The sequence below is a fragment of the Nelumbo lutea genome, chromosome 3 (genome assembly GCF_056320005.1).
Source record: "Nelumbo lutea isolate HS-2025 chromosome 3, American lotus-T2T, whole genome shotgun sequence".
NCBI classification, from domain to species: Eukaryota; Viridiplantae; Streptophyta; class Magnoliopsida; order Proteales; family Nelumbonaceae; genus Nelumbo; species Nelumbo lutea.
In genome coordinates, this window is record NC_142686.1 from 75,856,337 (window position 1) to 75,868,893 (window position 12,557).

The 12,557-nt window shown below is 33.0% G+C and overlaps 1 pseudogene across 1 annotated transcript; it reads right to left on the bottom strand.

Moving 5' to 3' along the window:
• Positions 1–4,707: 4,707 nt before the first annotated feature.
• LOC148865511 (pentatricopeptide repeat-containing protein At1g08070, chloroplastic pseudogene) lies at positions 4,708–7,246 on the bottom strand (annotated as a pseudogene). The gene has a single exon (XR_016109481.1). The product of XR_016109481.1 is annotated as a pentatricopeptide repeat-containing protein At1g08070, chloroplastic pseudogene (transcript).
• Between the last annotated feature and the right edge of the window lie 5,311 nt (positions 7,247–12,557).

Below are 12,557 nucleotides of genomic sequence, written 5' to 3' on the forward strand. Positions count from 1 at the left end.
CCTTTGTGTCTACGACTCTGCGCATATTTCATTTCTTGATTTGGATTATATTCTTTGTTTTATTTTGCTTCAGTTTCAGTTTCTACAGGGATATCATCGAAGACATTGACTATTATCAACGGGGGAGATATGGGAGGAACAAAGGAGAGGGCAGAAGAAGAAAAAAGAATATATCAATAGGAAGAAGAGGGCGAGAGAGGAGAGGAATAGTGGGTGTGAAGCCAGCCGTGAAGAAGATGAACATATTGATATAAGCGAGCGCAAATGCCGCGACTGTGGTCGCCCTATAAACTAGTACAGCTATAAATTAGGCCCTAGCGCCCACGGTCCTGGCCCGCCATTATAGCATGTAGGTTGTGCTGTGGTACGATATGGGGGTATGGGCTCTGTCGATCTTGGGTTTTTGGGCCCACGAACCGGTACAACATAACACGACAAAGCTGGCTGTGTTGGAATGGGCCTACAGCCTGGCACAGTCCACAATAAGATCCAACACGGCCCGACCCATAGTCGATACATAATATAGCCATTGGGGACCCCCTCCCCTAATGACTAACAATAGTGCTTCCCAATGGTTAAATATCAGCTAGTTTGAGAGGTATTTGGGAAAAGTGATAATTAGCATTATAATGACCAAAATATTCAAACAACTAAAAATGGCTAATTTTTTAGGATGTTTTAGTTAATTGAATTAATTCCAGCTCCTATAAATACCTTTATCCTCCTCCATCATTCTCATCACACCAATTCCCATCTCTCCCATACTTTCTCATATTCTTATATACTCTCTTATACACACTTTCATGCTCTCTAATTCTCAACTTTATTTAAGTTTCAACAAGGATATGACTTGATCAAGTATTTCAAGTTAGTAATTTGGGAGGCTTGGGGGCTTCAGCAGTTGAAATCAAGTTGATATTCCAAACCAGGAGACTAGGTACATTGCAATTAAATAGATTTTTATTTTTTAAAGTTTTAATACTATAATTTTTTAAAAATGAATGACTCATTCTGATATCGATTTTCCAACATGTTCAACATTGATGACATTTAGTTACAGTATAACAACACTGATATGCATGTTAGTGGTTCTATGGTTAAGGTTGATGTCGTTGGAGTTGTAGCCCCTAGTATTGCTACTAGGGAAAAAAAAAAAAAAAAAAGGCACTAAGCTGACTAGCCCAGTCTGGAAAATATTTAGGAATTTTGGCTTTTGGGTAATTTGGTTCAATTTCAATTTGAATTTTAGGTAATTTGGTTAAAACTGAAATATCGAATTGAAAGTTTTGATTTCAGTTTTTGGGTAATTTGGTTCAATTTCAATTTGAATTTTAGGTAATTTGGTTAAAACTGAAATATCGAATTGAAAGTTTTGATTTCAGTTTTTGGGTAATTTGGTTCGATTAGTTTGATTTTTAGGAATTTTGGTTTTCAGTTTTAGTTTTCAAAGTTAAAAATTTGGTTAACCAAAAAACCAAATTAACCAAAATTCATTATATAATATGTAATATATAATATACAATATATAACATATAATATATAATATGCTATATATTTATATATTAATATATTATATGATGTATTATAATGAAACTCAATTCAATAATATGTATTATAGGTTATAATATATAATATTATATATTAATTAAATTCGATTTTTAACCAGAATAACCAAAAACCGAACCAAAACTTTTGGTTTTCTTGTAATTCGATTTCAATTCGGTTTTCATCTTTTTATTTCGGTTTTTAAGATTTTGGTTTATTTGGTTCAGTTTTTAATCAAATAAACTGAATGCTCACCCCTAATCATTACAAGCACAAATTGGGCATGGTTTTTTTTTGGTAATTTTCATTATTCTCAAGAAAAAAAGGAGAGAAGAATTAAAAAATATATATATACATGCAAAACAACCATTTTTATTAGTTGAGTACACTAAGTTGCAAAAACTTTTATAACAATCTATAAATCCTCATTTTAAAAAAAGTTTCTAGAAATACTATTAGATCAGATGCTTTAATTTTTTTTATTCATATAAACAAATTTTAATTTTTACTTTATCAACACTTAATTCTAAAATTGCAATTACTTTTGATATTTGGACTTCTAAATATAATATAAGTTATATTTATGCTATTGGACATTTTATTGATGACATTTGGCTTTTACAAAAAGAATTTTATGTTTTACTAAGCTTGAATGGCCACATACTAGCCTAACAATTACTGCAAGTATTTTAAATACTTTGCATAATTATAGAATTGAAAATAAACTTTTTTCTATTAGTTTTGATAATGCTGGTAATAATGATTTAGTAATAAATATTTTAAAATCTCAATCAAAATCATGTTTAAAAGGTAAATTATTTCATTTTAGATATGCATTTGGTGACATAAGATCCAATTGTAAGAAGAATCAAAAGTTTCAAAGAATTACTTTTTTTTTTCCTTTAGATCCATTTATTTTACCTATTTTCATGATTACTAATCATGAACCTTCTATCAACAGAATAAAAGAGTGAATCCTTTCTTCCGTGAAACGGAAGAATCTTATTTTAAATATTATTTCTCATCATATTTCTAAAATTAAAAATTGTATTATATATGTTAGAAATTATAGAGCAAGAAAACAAGAATTTAAATATCTATATAATAATATGGTTTAAAATATAAAAATTTCGTATTAGATATTCAACATAAGTAGAATTCCACCTATTCTTTTTAGAAAGTTGTATTTCGTATAAATATATTCTTATTAATTTTTATAATGAAAAAATGCCAAATGATCTTATAATACGAAATGGTAGTTCATATAAAAGTCTTTTTTTTTACAATTTTTTTATGATACAACTAATGAATTTTTTTTTTTTGGGGGGGGGGGGTTTATTACCCAATTAGTTGTATTTTAGTTAATCATTTATTTATTATTAATGAATATTTTGAAAAATATAGAAATAATTCAATTTTAAAAGTACTATTGAAATAATGGAAGTTAAATTTAAAAATATTGGGAAAGTATTTCTCCACTATACTTATTAGCTACAACATTAGATCATAGGATTAGGAAAGATAGATAAAATGTTTGCATTGAATCTTATTGTGAAAATATGAATACTGAAATTGAATCTCAATTATTAAGGCATAGGAAAACTTGTATAGGTAAAACAATTGCAACTTCCACTTCTAAAATATTTAGTTTTAATAATGAAAGAGAAAAATTTTGGTCTCTAATAAATAAAAGGCAAAAATATGTTGCTACTTCATCATCAAGTTCATTTACTAAACTTAATTTTTATTTACAAGCTATTTTTTTTTAATTTAACTGATTCCTTTTACTTGGAGGAAATAAATAATTTTGATATTTTAGCTTGGTGGAGTGAACATGGAAAAAATTATCAAGTTCTTGTTGCCATGGCATGTGATTTACTAACCCCTCCAATGTTTACACTTCCATCAAAGTATTGCTTTAGTTCATGTACTAGGGTGTTGAATAACAAGGGAAGCTACATGAATAATGAAAATTTGGAGATGTGCATATGCCTGAAAGTTTGGCTGGATGTTGAAGATAGACTAAAGGATAAAAGAGGGGATGACACTTTAATTGATGTTTTACTAAAAGTAGATGATGACCAAGGTCAAGGAGATGGTAGAACTTGAAGAAAAATGATGAAGTCAATAATTTTTTGTATACTCAATAATTGTATAGCATTTTTAAAATTATTGTGAAATTTATTCTTCAATTTTATTTAAGTTATTTATTATTTTTTTAATACCATTGTAATTCTTTATTTTAAATTTTTATTATATTGTTTATATATTTTATTCCATTTCCAATATTCCATTGTATTTAGTATTGTTCAAATTCAAATGAAATAAAACTTCTATTTTTTATTTTGTTAAAGTATTTTTTCTTAGAATTTTATTTTCCCAAAGTTTGTCTCACTTAGCAAAAAATGCCAAAAAAATGAAAAAAAAAATATTAGAAATGTAAAAAAAAAACAAAAAAAAAAATTGTCTTGGTTTGGCCTAGGTCCACGACCCATGCATGTGCCATGACACGATCAGGGCTCGCATGGGCTCGTGCCATGGGTTGTTTTGGGCCTGACCTCTTAAGTATCCCAAAGGAGGCAAGCACGACTCGGTACAACCATCCAAAGCATGGGCCACCCGCAAAGTCATGTCATGTCAGCTCGACACGACCCAATTTAAACCTATATAAACTAGTGATCTCCAATGAGAAGAGAATAAATACATCACTTTAAAAAAGGGTAAATTGCTGAAACCTTCCCTAAACTTTTTAACCACTTTACCTCCCCTAAACTTTGTGACATAGTTGCAAGTAGACTAATTTTGCTAAAATTTTCTAAAAAGAAGTATGGAAATGTCCAAAATATCCATGTAGTTACTTTTCACCAAAATGTTTATTTTTCAAATTTTCTCTTCAAATGAATTGTTGGTCCAAACCCTTCATCTTTCTTTTCTGAAATTGATTTATTTTTCAAATTTATCCTTCATATCAAATGCTCAAAGGCAAAGGTACAACTTCAAATTCTCTTTTTCTTTTTTATTGTTGGTTTTTCGCAGAAACCAACCTTAATAGTATATTTTGGACATTTTCATGCCTCTTGTTAGCAAATTCTAACAGATTTGGGGAGGCTTCAGCAATTTACCCTTCAAAAAAGTTATTCAAAATAATGGGAGGACTTCTAAAAAATGTTGAAGTTAATTTACTCAGGAAAAGCCATCCTCTTGCTATCCCCTTCCCTGCTAAAACTAATTTACTCAGAAAAGGCATTCCGGTGACTGATGGAACGGACGATATGGTGACCACTGTATACTCAATAACTGAAAATACTGTTCACCTTCTTTCTCTAGTGGCGGTAAACAGAGCACCACCAAACCAAAGTAGCAGTGGTAGCTCTACCCCATCTACCTTTACCTCTCTCTCCTTTTTCTCCTTCTTCCCTTATTTGCGGCAACACACAATCTGCAACTGAATCCCCAAGTCATTGTTCATCTTCCTCCAGTTGAGAACCAGTGGCAATGAAGAGAACATAATCAGTCATCCATCCTTCTCTCTCTCCCCTTTCATCTTCTTTTTCTCTCCTCTCCCCTCCCTTATTTGGCTACAACCAGAAGAAAGCCACAAACCCAAAGCTTCTGGTGCTCCATGGAAAACTGTCAAGAAGTTTTAAACTCCCAAGAATGCCTCCAAGGTACCCACATGTAATTTATCCAAAAAAATAATTATACACTTGATCCAATCTTTATCCCCTAATGAGATTCTCATCATAATAATCACCAATAATCTCCACATGAACAAGATCCATCTTTAAAATGATGGAAACGATTCACATCTCTCACAACAATCTCTCGACCATAGATTCTTGATATGAACTTAATGGCAGTGTGACAGTCACCACAGATTCTAAGATTCTTAGTCACTCGAATAACTGTTGCAGGGCTAGTGTTGAGTAGCCCAAAAGCAATAGCCAATTTCTCACTGTGCATTGTGAGGTTATGTTCCTTCTCCTCTTCACTAACATCATGCAACACAAAACTAGAATCTGGTATGTAACCTGCTGCCTTAATTTTCTTAGGCAAGTCTCCCAATAGCATGTAAATTTCCTTCATTTGTGGGTGGGAAGTATCCCCTCCAAGGAACAAATGGCATTTTCCATTGATCTCAGTCCAGCTACATCCAGGGCTCTTCTTCACACCTTGGTTCTTTAGGAGAGCTCTCAAATTGTTCACCTCTTCCCACCTTCCAACTTCAGCATACATGTTTGAAAGCAGAATATAATTTCCACTATTCTCTGGTTCCAATATGAACAACTGCTTTGCTGCAATCTCCCCAATTTCCAAATTACCATGATTTCGGCAAGCAGCTAGCAAGGCACCCCATATGCTAGGACTGGCTTGCATTGGCATTCGATCAATGAGCTCCTTAGCCTCCACTATACGTCCAGCTCGAGCTAAAAGATCTACCACACAAGCATAATGTTCCGCTCTTGGATCAACAGAGTAAATTCTAGTCATACAATTAAAGTATTCTAAGCCTACATCCACAAGACCTGAATGGCTGCATGAAGATAAGAGACCCAAAAATGTAATAGCATCAGGTTGAACCCCACATTTTATCATGTTCCTAAATGTGGATACAGCTTCCTTCCCACATCCATGAGATGCATAGGCGGCTATCATGGTGTTCCAAGTAATCAAACTCTTTTCCTTCTCAGGTATCCTCTCAAAACAGTGACAAGCATCGATAAGGCTCCCACACTTGGCGTACATTGCAATGAGTGCAGTTTGTACAGAAAAACTTTTGTCGAAACCAATCTCACTTGCATAACTATGAATCTTCTTCCCATACTCCAGAGCAGCTGAATGAGCACACGCTGGAAGGACACTCATGATAGTTACCCAGTTGGGCTTTACCTCTGAATCCACCCTCAGCATCTCTTCAAACAAACTCAGTGCTCGGTCTGCAAGCCCATTCTGAGTGTACCCAGATATCATAGCAGTCCAGGAAATAATATTTCTTTTCGGCATGCTTTGGAACAACGCCTCGGCAATTTGAATTACTCCATTTCTCATGTAACCTGCAATCAAAGCATTCCATGATGAAACATCTTTCACATGCATCCTGTCAAACAGTTTATGAGCATTACTTAACTCGCCACATTTCACATACATATCCATCAAAGAAGTCCCGACATACAAATCATATTCCAACCCAATTCTTAAACTCTTTCCATGAACACATTTCCCAGTCCGAAGACACGATAGCTCCGCAGAGGACTTGAGAACAAAGGGGAAGGTGAAGTAATCGGGACGAAGTCCTTGTGAGTTCATAATAAAGTACGTTTTGAGAGTTCTTTCATAGTACCCAAATCGAGTATATCCGCGAATGATGGAATTATAGAGGAGTGACGAAGGAAAAGAAACTTGATCAAAGACGGTTTCAGCAGAGTCTATATCGCCGGAGCTAGCATACATTGCAACCATTTTTGCACCAAGGAATGCATTCGGTTGGAGTCCACGGAGGGTCATGTGGGCATGGACCTGCTTTCCTAGTTTCAAAGAGTGGGTGCCGGTTAAAAATTGGAAAATAGGTGCATAGGATACAATCTGAGGTGGGTTCTGTTTGATGGGTTCCAAAAGAATGCGAAGGCTTACTTGTGTGGAATTCAAATTCCACGACGGTGATATTGAGAGTTGCATAGTAAGGTGGCGAGTGTGAATCAGAAGGTGACTGGTACAGAAAACACCATTCGGCTAGTGGTGTATCGAATTTTGGCGCCGCTCGCACCGTACGGGTGGGCCAAGCCGACATGGCCGTGCAGGTTGAGGGTGGGGCTAACTAGAGGGGTAAATGGGGCCGTGCTAATTTATATTATTTTATTTTCTTTCTTTTTTTTTGTTTTTAATATAAAAGAATAAAAAATATAAAAGATAGTGAAAAATGACATTCAATGATTTGAATGAAATTCATACAATAAAAATATAAAATGATTAAATGAAATAAAAAATTACAATAAAATTGAAAATATGCTATAAAGGGTTTTATTATAATTTGGTGTGACTTCTAACCCCTAACCCTAAAGTTTCTGATTTCTTTCAATATTTTAATCCAAATTGGGTGTAAAATTAGGATAGAGTTTTATTATTTAACCCAAATCGGGTTTAAGTTTGTGTAAACCCCGTCCAATAGGTCATAATACCCCCACGCATATAAAGGGTATTCTTGTCATTTGGTCTGACTTCTAAGTTCTAACCCCTAACCTTAAAGTATATTATTTATTTCACTATTTTTTTTTTGGTTTTTTTTTTCTTTCACTTTGGAGTAATGTTGCAACTGAATCAAGCTCTAATCAAATAGTTTGGGGTCGAATTTGATTAGGCTCGATTTGAGTTCAATTCTACTCAAGCTTGAATTGAGTTTGAACCTTAGGGTAAGTTTGATTAGTTATTCAAGAGCGAGTTGGACCAATAGAAAGTTTGGCTTAATTAACACACACACATACATACACACATATATATTATAGAATATAAAAATATATTCTTATAATATATATAATATAAGAATATACTATATTATAAAAATATCATATAGATATAATATACAAATATATTTATTTTTGAGTTTTTGAGCCGAATTCAAGCTCATTGAATATTTAATTGAACCAAGCTTGAGCTAGAAAGTATAGTTCAAGTCTAACTCGAGTTTGAACTTGAATACCTTGGAACCCATAAACCAATTTTCAACTTAAATTAATGCCTCTTTAGTTTTCAAGAAGTATCAAAAAAAATTGAAAGCCTATAGAACAGGTTGGGTGGGTATCGAGTTGAATATATAAACCAAATTTCAAAAAGTGCATCAAATTATAGTGCAAAATAGGCTCAGGTTGGACAAATCTTACTTAACCTTAGGCTCAGTCCTTAAGCCTAATTCTAAGGGTTGAGCCTAGGTTGAACTTAATTATTGTTATTTTATTACTAATATTGGCACCCAATTTTTGCTTGGCTCTTTCATCCTACGTTTGTACCTGCTTCCAACACCCCAAAAACATTGACCACCAAATCCCATCTTAAAATCCCAATAATCAACCATAGACACTAATAAGATCTCATTTCAACGGCCCCAATTGGACAAGATTGAAAAAAAAAACTAATATTTATGTGTCTTACATCAAATCTAATCACTGCACATCGTTCTACACCTTAATTTATGCTTGTACACCAAATTTCAACTCAAAATTTCTTCAATTGACCATCCCATTAACAAATATTCCGATCCAACATTTACGATTTATTTGTACCAAGAGTTACAATCCAAATGACTAAACCTCTCTCAAAAATTCCAAAATCTTAAAATTAACCCACCTATCCAATTTTAATCTTAAATTCCCACATTTCCTTCTGAAACTAGTGAGGTTTTATTTCAAGCCTTGTCATTGGTTGATGAGATGTAAGATAAAACCTTAATCTAAACTAAATCTTTCAATCCATATTTTTGATAAAAGGTTTACCTTTCCCATCATATTCAACATTCCCATTAGATCTTGTTTCAATCTTTCTCATTGGTTAATGAGCCATAAGCTAAAACATTAATCTGAACTAAATCTTTCAATCTAGATCTCTGATAAAAAATCCATCTTTCCCATAGATCTAGGACATTCAAATATGTATATCCACCAAATTTCACCCCAAGATTCCCTCATTTAACCTACTATCAAGTGAGGATCCATATCAGCAAATCTCATTGATTAGAGATTATCAGCCATAGATCTCCATCGTCCAAACCTCATTTGATCAATCAAACCCAAGGTTCAAAATATCAATATGCCCCTATGTATCGGCAGGGGTTTACCAGTACTTCAAATAATGCACTTTCAGCACTATGTTTAGAGACTTAAAAACCCCAATATGTCAAGTTTCACTATCTAATTCCTCCATTTGACCGTTAAGTTGAAAAGATTTTGTTTTAGTATATCATATTTAATCATCCTTGGTTGCCCTTGATGTAGGGTTTTAAGCAGGTGATGGTTGATGTCAGCCCCTCACTTAAGCCCCTCTGACCATTTAGACCAATTAGGATGCTCTCAATAGGCTAAATAAACCCTAAAGCCCCAAAATAACCCTTCTTGGACCTAGGAAGTGACATAAATGGCTATCTCTAATTTATGTTTTTTGCCATTGGTATGCCCAATTCAAGATTTTCAAGGCCCAATACGAAAAACACCTTATTAGGGCCAGAAACCCCAAAGTCTCTTTAGTATTTTATGGAAAACCACAAAAATGATTATGAAAAGCCTTCTACAAGCAAAATTTTCAAGATTTTACACATGGAGAGAGCCCTATGAAGCCTTGGATGCATGGAGAAGTTGCAGACCATGTATACCTTCTATCCTCTATAAATAACACCTTGTTAAAGAGGAAAAAGGTGAAAAAAGAGGAATAAGCCGCCCTTGATCAAAGAAACATAGCCTTGAGTGAAAATACATCCAAGCCTCATGTAAATGACAATCCTAGGGTTTTGAAAGGAATCCAAATCATTCTAGCTCTCTTGATCTCGTTCCTAACACAAAGCCAACTCTAAAATACTCTAGAATATTCATTTCTTGACATCGAAGAATGTTTGGAGTCAAACCAATGGATGAAAACCACCATTATTTCAGAGCCCATCTCAATTGTTGGGAGTTGTCTGTCAAGGTCAAACTCAAGAGGTAGGCCTCTCAATTCAGCTTATCAACGTTTACCTTGATTTTTAGCAATTTAATTTAATTTCTAAGTTATTTTCTTGCTTGCTATAGTGTTAAGATTGAAGGAATATAGGGTTCATAGAAGGATTCTTTTAGCTTTGTCAACTATGGTGTTAAAGGGAGAGAGGTGAGGGGTTTAGGGAATTCAATACCCACTTCTTGAAAACATCCCCAATAAGTCATAGTTGACGTTTCTAAAGAAACAATTTTTGTGAACCTTGCAGTCCTTTGGCCCTTTTTGTGTTCTAATTTTATTTGTAAGCTCAATAAATTTGGTTCTTTTAGAAGCTTAGATAGATCACAGATAGGGTTGCACCTACAACTAAGGAGAAGGGTGCCTAACCCCTTCCCTCTCCTTATCCAAAGAACCCTTGAATTTTTGTTTGTAAGTGGATGAAAGAGTGGAGTTTGTACTTTTCTTAAAGTTTGAATTGTTTAACTTGCAAAGAGGATCCCTTTCCTCACAGCTGGTAACTTCAATGGGGAATTGATCTTTGGAACAATTAGGAAGCATGTGCAGGCTTCATGGGTAGAGATTATTTCATTTGACATTTTTAGGACCCTTAAATTTTCAAGAAAAAAATATAATAAGCTAAGATAATATATATTTTTTTCTTTATAACTATTTAGTTTGTACTCTTAGTTCTTATATATTTACAAAAAAAGAGATGCAATTGGGTTTGTTGTTATTTTTCTCTTCTGGACTTTGGTATGGCTTGTGGGTGTTCATGCTTCAATTTGCAAAAAGGAAATGGAATGAAATGAACTATTGCATTGATCATCTTATGATTGTTACAGGATTCTTTCTTTTGTCTTTGTTTTAAAGTGATGTTATACGCTTAAGGATTTAGGTCTGAATTCTTTTCTTTGAAGGATTCCATACCTGTATTTTAATTTTTAAAAAGGATAAGTCTGAGTTTAATCTAGTTCATCTAATAAACCTAGGTCCAAGTCTGATTTCTTTGTTTAAGTATGGTTTCATGTCTTGAACTTCAAATAATTAAAAGAAAAACGGATTAATTTGTAGGTCTGAATTTATGTCTGAGATTTGTAGCTCTGCTGTTATTTAGAATTTTGAACATTAAAAAGAACCACTTACAAAGAGGCATTCAGGATCTATTTTGTTTGTTAAAATATGTGTCATCTTTTCAATCTTATACTTAAATAAAAAAAAAAACTAGTTTGTAGGTAGAAATCATGTTTGTAATTAAATTAGGACTATGTGTTGGTTTGCAAAGCAAGTTATAGATACAAAATTCAGTTTTGGTTTGGGGTTTTCAAAATGGGTTAAATAAAGTTTAATTAGATGATGGATTTTAGAACAAATTATAAACCTAATGTTAGTTCTTTATTTGGTACATCTTTATGACTTGAGTTTAGGCCTATTTTGGTAAGTTTGAAATTAGAGTTTTGAGGATGAAGGGGCAAAATCCATGATTGAGTTTTTGAACTCAAGACCTATATAGACATATGTTTTATTTTCTTGAGAAAGAATCCATTTGCATATATGATTTTAGGTCTAAGATTTCTGATTTATAATCATGTTTGTTCCCAAGTTTAGACATGAAAATTCTCCTCTAAAATAATTCCAGGTAATGGTTTGAATTTAAAAAGCAAAAACCAAAAGTTGCATACATCATTTCAAGCCTTTTATTTTCTTAGAGCAATTCTAGACTTGAATCCAAATTTGGATTTTCTTCTCAAAAATGATTTCCAGTGTGAATTTGAATTTCAAAAGAAAAAAAAAAAAGTTTATAGGCTTGAATTTGGCCTTTTTTTTTGGGGGGGGGGTTAGGTTGGTTTCTAACTTGAATTCTGAAGATTCATATCTAGTTTTTCATTCCTTAAAGCTAACTTTGAATTTGGTTTATAAGTTTCATAGATCTAAGTTCATGTATGAGATTATTTTAGATCTACTTTTTCCCATAAGTTCAAATTGCAAATCTATACTCAGGTTTAATTCTTGATGAATTTTTCCAATCTACATTTTGATTTACAAAAAGGAATATGATACAAGTTGTAGACCTACAATCAATTTTTTTTTTTTGGTTTCCATTAATGAATGGAAGTGCAAACTTGTGATCAAATTTAAGTTTTGAGTTTTGGGTGTGATAGATCTAAGTTTTGATATTCTACAATCATATTTGAGTTTTGATTAATAGTCTTTTTTTTTTGGATTTTCAAATAAGGTTGTGAATTGCAAGTCAATGTTTTATCTTCCAAAGGAGAAACCATTGATGGTGTGCATGCTTGAATGTTTTCTCACAAAATTTCAGTCCCTATGCTTCTAGTCTT